Genomic DNA, 7,680 nt, shown 5'->3' with positions numbered 1-7,680 from the left:
ACCTGAAAGATCCTCACCTGCAGCAGTTCTCCAGTAGGAGGCTCCAGTAGAGACTAAATAGACTTAGTTGAAGTTGCCTTTATTCACCCAACTGATTCTCTGAGGATTAATAACACTTAGTGATGTTTGTGAGTAAATATCTCACAAGAGACTATTTACATTTGATTTCACTATTTTTGCTATGGCTGTGCAGTTTACTTTTTTGGCATATTATATGAAAGTATGAAATACACATTTATTGTGAGAGACGAGGAAGTCTTGTGACAAATGAAAACACATTTGCAGTAAACCTTTCGAGTCCCAATATGTATTTCATTTACACAAATTCAGAGCTATACTGGAAATGATTATAAATTCCCCCATTTAAAAAACTCATCTCAAAATAGTCAGATAAACACTGACATTGGCCATTGGTAACATTTAGTTACTACAAGTCTGTATTGAAACTCACTTCTGCGGTCGATACAGAAAAAGTTGAATGTAATTCGGACTGGAAAATCATATCCATCTTGTAGTAGAACATGGGCTGGAATAAAGAAGGTCTTATCAATGTAGAGCAGATGCCAATTTCATCAGGTCCCAGTAAGTTTAACACAGTATATTATTTACTGCCGAGCGTGTTGTAACCAACTTTTAAAATGTACAAAATAAAAAGGATAAACAGAAGAAAATATAGAAGTGTATTGGAAAATTCCCCATGTGTGGACAATAAAGGATTATCTTATTGTATGTGGTATGTTCTCTTTCTTTTTTTTTTAAGAGAAAAATCTATCCAAATAGAAATTCATCACAAAATTATTTTAAGGATGATATAAAAGTACAGTTAAAATCTAGACTTTTACAAATGACAGTCCTACATCTCTCTAATGAGCTGTAATGAGAATAAACACAAGTGCTTAATCCTCATTTGTAAGAGTTTTAATTTAATGACCATTTCAATTAGTAAATTAATGACGTGAAATGACACCTAGATAATATACTTAAGTTTTTAAGCAATCCATCTATTAATCACAAATATGTGATAAAATGGCCAATCATTTGTTTTTCATTAACAGAAAAATTCTTAACATCACACTTAAGTGAAAAATTGCGAAAAAAAATTGTGTCCGTAACACGTTCATAAAACACATTTACGGTACACCTAAAAGAGGTGAACAGGACACGCTCATGCTCATGGAATCCGTCTGTCTGAAGGTTGTCTGAGGTTCCTGTCATTTCATTTTATGTTTACAGAAGGATTCAAGTCAAAACCATGTATTCTAATTAGTAAAATATATCCATCTGCCTGCAAAGTATTTATTCAAGTTAATCTGTGTTTTGAGCAGATTTTTAAAGCACACCTGCACTAAAGGCTCATGTTTTCACAAATATTGGCTTGCAGAGTATCACAAGTCTTCTTGGCGTCTCCGAGCAACATTGCAGTGTTGGGCTTGTAGAAGATGGGGTTGTAAACAGCTGCATGGCCCACACTGAGGAACGTTTCATCACAATCACCCGAATCAAGACAAGATTTGGTTACATACAACCCAAGTATAAAGGGTCCACATAATATCACTTCATTTTATGGTGTGGAGTTCAGGCCTTTGACATATGAATCGTGTCATTATTTGTTATAATCCACTGACTGAAAGTAATTATTTGTCTTTAATAAGAGAAATTGAAATAGAGTTGAAAAATCACGATTGATTTGACAATTTTCGTTATGTATAATACAGTATTTTAACATTGGTACGATTGTCGCGATCAAATAATCAAACCCCAAATGGTTCCGTAATTGGACAAGTAGATATGGTGTACAAAAACACAATGACATCAGCACACATGAATAATTATGTTTTTGAGCATCTTAACAGAATGTACAAGATTGAAATATATAAAGCTGGTGAGCATGTGTCCAGCAGGGCCCCTGTACGGATGATTCCAACATGCAACTGTGATAAAGAGCAGCGTCGAACGTTGTAACACTCTTTGATCTGTGCATGTGTGATGACGCCTCACCTGCTTAGACGTCCAGACCTCCAGCACAGGCATTCCAGCAATGATGGAGTTGGGGTCTTCCTGAGCAGCCGAGTTCACCGTGTCGTTGGCGCCGAGCACCAAAAACCAAATCAGTGTCTGAGGTACAAAGACAAGTAATCAATTGAAATGCACCGCGACACGTAAAACCACCCGTCTCTGAAGAGCAAACAGCTGATGACACGAGCAGAAAAGCTGATTGTCATTATCCAGTTATGCTATGGCTCATTTAGCCAGAGACGATGCATGACAAGCTTTGAGATGGTAAACTCGACTCTGTAATGCAAGTTTACAAAATATCCCACGACGGTGACTGTTGGGGAAATTAGTAAGACCAGATGCAACAGATATGCAGCAAGGGGGAAAACATCCACAGTTTCCACAACAAGTTTCACAAAAATGCCTCCAGGATGGTCCAAGTAGACATTTCAGCTGTTAATAAAAGAGACTATAAAAACCCATTTGAAGTACCGTATTTTCTGGACTATAAGACTCACTTAAAAGCATTTCATTTTCTAAAAAAAAATGACGCCTTATAATCCAGCGCGCTTTATATATGAATGAATAAATATCTTAAAGCAACTGCCAAAAGATCACGAAACTGACTGACTTATCTGTTTTGTTTCATTAATGCGCCTTATAATTATCGAAAATAGACTATTTATTGACAGTGCGCCTTATAATCCATTGCGGAAAATACAGTAATACAAATGTAAGTGGTAATATCCAACCTGGGAAGTCCTCATTGACCTCCAGCTTCACAGAAGTACACTGAGCTGCAACAACCACTGACAAACAACGATATGCTTTATTTGTGAAGTTGAAAAAAGGACAGGAAAGGACAATTGTTAATTATTTGTATGTTTATTTATACAATTACTCTCACCCCTTGTTTAGAATATTATAACATTACTCTTAATTGATATAGAAATGATAAATACTTAGAGGAGCAAGCGTGTAAATTGCGCTGTACTAGTAGTGCAATGCAAAAACACACATACCATAAACATAAATAAAGAAAACACAATACAGAAGAAATGAGGATGTGGATATGTAGTCTCTCTTCTTTTTCTGCCCACCCACTTCCTCCTCTAATCAAGTGCAAATGCTCTAAGTAGCAGCAGCTGCCCGGCCGGATCAAACGACTGAGGAAGGACATTTCCACACACTTCCGGTCCACGTAGGCCTCTGTTCTATTTACTTTTCTTTTATTCATATTTTCCTCAAACACAAATAACACATTAGTACTTAAAATCTACCCTTTCTTGACTTAAGTAATACAAACATGTTAGAAAACAACAAACACATCAGAATTAAGTAAATACAAAACAAAAATGAAATTGGTTATTCTATCACGTGTTTTTCCATCTTCCGCCAGCATCTTCAACCAGTTCTGCAATAGCATATTATATTATATTATATTATATTATATTATATTATATTATATTGAGCCTGAGCTGCACAGAGTCCATAACCTTAAAGGAGAAAAATAATCAACTTTTGATATATATTTTTTTCAATCAATATAAAAAACAAAAAAATATTTTACAAACAGCTGTGATGTTTAATTTCTTGGTTTTGTTTCTACTAAGTTATTATATATAACAAATATTAGGCAGTTGAAATGTATTCCTTCAAATTCTGAATACGCAAATATCGCTCTTGAATCATATTAAAAAATATGTTCCGTCACTAAATCTTTAAAACCCCATTTCTATAAGATAACCAAGAAAACACATTTTCTGACTCAACAGAAAACCCAGAAGAATAACTTATTCTATAAGAAAAACCTGTTGGCTGAGACCAGGCCAGGAAAGTAGCTGAGTTTATCCACTAAACGTTTCCACAGATGTCAATAAGAGACTCTCACTAAAGGTCATTATGTAAAGGGGATTTAAAGCAAGCACAATTTGTATTTTTCTGCATCTTGTTTGAAATGTTCCAATTTGAAGAAAAAAAAGCTTCAGTTTACAGCATTATTTGCTACATACAATGTAGGGGTGAGCGATATGACAAATAAATCGTATCATGATTTTCTTGGAGCCAGATGACTATTTCAATTTTAAAACAATTAATTTATACTCCATCCATCCATTTTCTACCGCTTGTTCCCTTTTGGGGTCGCGGGTGACTGGAGCCTATCCCAGTGACTTCGGGCCTTAGGCGGCATACATACATTTATATTGCTTGAAGAAGTAACTAAAGTCACAAGGAGAAGTGAGTGGGAAAATGGGTCTTAATTTGAGCATGAAGCTGCATTCAAGAGAAAATGTGTGAATTACGATGTCGATTCGACCAAAAAAGTAGGAATTAGCTCACAATTTCAATGTTATCACCATATTGCCCTGCCCCAGTACAATGTACCAACATGTAGAACAATTGGGTAAACTTTATTTCACATTAACAACACAAACTATTTCCTGTACCCCTTTACTTGAATATTTTAATTTTTTCATGGTTGTTTCCTCTAAAGTCAGCATTTGTATACAACAAACCCTTCAACAATTTAGCTGGAAACACTAATTTACAGGCTTTATGCTTCTAGTCTGTGTTTACATGTACCCACGTGAGTAAAACAAATCTTTTGATGTTAACAACAGTCTGGGAGAAATGTCACTGGGCCACACAATGATGAGGTCAGAGCAGCTTCAAGGACTTGTTTCATAGTTGAAGCTGCCAGAAGGGGATTCATATGCTTCACGTGGATATTCTACTCTAAAAATGTGAGAAGAACCAATGTGTGTCTGGAACAAAGCCTGAACCCCACACTTAAACCCCTAAAATGGATCAACCGGCCTATTCTAAGTGCTGCTTTTGAATTGTCAACAAAAACCTACCATAACCTGGCTCCATCTAATTTTCCCTTGACCTTGCGTATATATGCTGGACTGTAGAATGTCTATTTACTAAGGACTGCCGACCACACAGAACTCCTGTGCGTGTGTGGCTGCTCTACCATGACTTGTCAATTAGCCGAATGGTGATGTAACATGGGTCAAGCAAAGGTTAAATAAACAGAACCCACACTTTACGAACACAGAGGAGGAAAAAAAAAAGGATGTCAAAGTATCATGTTTTTCCACTCACTTTCAAGAGTCCTGATGCATGTGCTTGTGTGTGCGCTTGTGTGTGTGTGTGAATGTGTGTGTGCGCTTGTGTGTGTGTGTGTGTGTGCGCTTGTGTGTGTGTGTGTGTGAATGTGTGTGTGTGTGTGTGTGCGCTTGTGTGTGTGTGTGTGTGTGTGTGAATGTGTGTGTGTGTGTGTGTGCGCTTGTGTGTGTGTGTGTGTGTGCTTGTGTGTGCGCTTGCGTGTGTGTGTGTGTGTGTGTGCGCTTGTGTGTGTGTGTGTGTGCGCTTGTGTGTGTGTGTGTGCGCTTGTGTGTGCGCTTGCGTGTGTGTGAATGTGTGTGTGTGTGTGTGTGCGCTTGTGTGTGTGTGTGTGCGCTTGTGTGTGCGCTTGCGTGTGTGTGAATGTGTGTGTGTGTGTGTGCGCTTGTGTGTGCGCTTGCGTGTGTGTGTGTGTGTGTGAGAATGTGTGTGTGCGCTTGTGTGTGTGTGTGTAGTGTAGGAGTCTTACCTGGAGTGATGATTATGCCTCTTTAATCATGTCGACAGTCTGATCCACGTTGACCTCAGTGTGCTGTGATCTCCGTAAGGCTTTCCTGTACCAGCGGAAGACGTGCCATAACCTCACAAGATTAAGTTAACCAAGGACCGATTCATAGCCTGGAGAGCATGAGGGACATTAGTCTTTGTTGTAATGAATATACACATAAATAACTATACACATCATTGCATGTGTGGAGATAAAAATGTTGAAACACTACTCACCACACGTAATGTATGACAGAATTGCACCAGACGATCCAATAAGCGCTCCCACAATAGTCAGCAGGTTGTTGTTCAGCAGTTCAGCAAACAAGGCCCAGTTTGAGTAACTGTTGAGAACAGTGATCACTACAGGCATGTCGGCGCCTCCTGTGGCCACTGTCAGTGTTACACCATTTGGACAAACAGGGGAAAAAGCTTTACAATACATTTACTGTCCACATTTTTGTACGTATCAAATCTCTAATGAAATCCTATTTGGTAATCAATAGATGCACAACAATGACATCCAATCTGAGACTGACTTTTGCTTTGATTGCGGCTTTGCATCAACCCCTTTAATAGAGGATTTTAACTTGTTATACAAGGTTTGCATGTAATGAAAAAGACAAGCACTGAGCCAGACAGAAGACAAGTTACTATGTTATCCATTTTTCCCTTTAACAGTGCATACTATCTCAGCGGACAGAGCAGAGACAGATCGAGCATGTCCCACCAACACAAGCTGCATCAGACTGGCATACAGAGCACGACGGCTAGGAAGTCTCAGAAGAGCACTGTTCAGAAGCCCTGGGAGAAGTGGCACGTGCATCAGACGTCAGTCAATCAGGATTTCAGTGACCGTCAACTTTCCCCATTTCATTTTACTAATAGACTATTGATACATATATTTTACAACATTTTTGAACGCTTTCTGAAGGTTAAAGGTGTAATGGACGATTTTTCGGTGATTTGAGAACTCATGCGCATGCGCACTCCCCCGTGCGGACTGATACAACACACACGTGCGCTTGTTTATTAGCGCGACGGATCGCATCTCTCGTCTCCCGTAGATTTCCGTCTATTATGAGTCAGCTCGAAACTGTCTTTCTCCTTCTTCATTTTGTCCCGTACACTGAGAGAACTATATTATGATAGATCAATGCGCTTAGACACGCGGAAACTGCTGCTCTCGTGGGGACGAGCCACAAGCGGCTGCAGGTGAGCGGTAGGTGCATTTTATGATTGATACGTGGCAGGACTAATCAGCAGTCCACGCCACGAGGAAATACGACTCAGATTTGGGCCCAAAAAATCGTCCATTCAACCTTTAATTAGCTATGCGGCAACTAATGATAAATAGACCGATATTTTACAAAAAATCTCTTTGAAACGGCTGTTAATAAAACATTTGCAGAGATGTAAGTTTTATATGTGTTTGTGGTCTGAAAATGACAATTGTCCATAAAGCGGTTGTTACAGATGTAGCTGGTAAGCCTCTGTTGTGCCTTTAAACTTACTGTTACATTTGTCATTTTGAAAAGTGGGCGGGATTGTTGAGCTCCATACACATCTTGTTATTCAAGGAATTTAGAACACAAAGTAATCTGCATCAAAACATCTGCACATGAGAATGAACACATACTACATGTGTATAGTAGTAACTTTGTATACCTTGCAGTTTGCCGTAAGCGACCAAAGAGCCACTAAACGTTATGCCACCAATGTATGTCCCAGTGTAGGCCGCAGTCTTTGTGAGATTGGCAGCTGGATCTGTGGCATAGTGGGGGTATTGTATCATATACTCAGCCACACAGGTGAGCACTGCAACCAGGCCAAGCAAGACCTGCTGCGGCAAGTCAGTGATCTGGATCTTCTTAGCAATGGCCAGGCCTAAAATAAATCACAAAAATGTTTGCAATTAAATATATAATCATTTAAAGTGTTATCACAAGTTCTTGTCATGACAGATGCATATATGAATATCAATGTAAATGCAAATTCCAAAGCAGATAACATAAAAGTACTGCAGGGTAAAAGGTCATATACTGTAGGAGCCAGGTGCAGTTGATGGAG

The sequence above is a fragment of the Eucyclogobius newberryi genome, unplaced genomic scaffold, assembly GCF_026437365.1.
Source record: "Eucyclogobius newberryi isolate DKJ021-1_F unplaced genomic scaffold, fEucNew1.0.hap1 SCAF_2, whole genome shotgun sequence".
Taxonomy (NCBI): Eukaryota; Metazoa; Chordata; class Actinopteri; order Gobiiformes; family Gobiidae; genus Eucyclogobius; species Eucyclogobius newberryi.
This window is presented reverse-complemented; position numbering follows the sequence as displayed.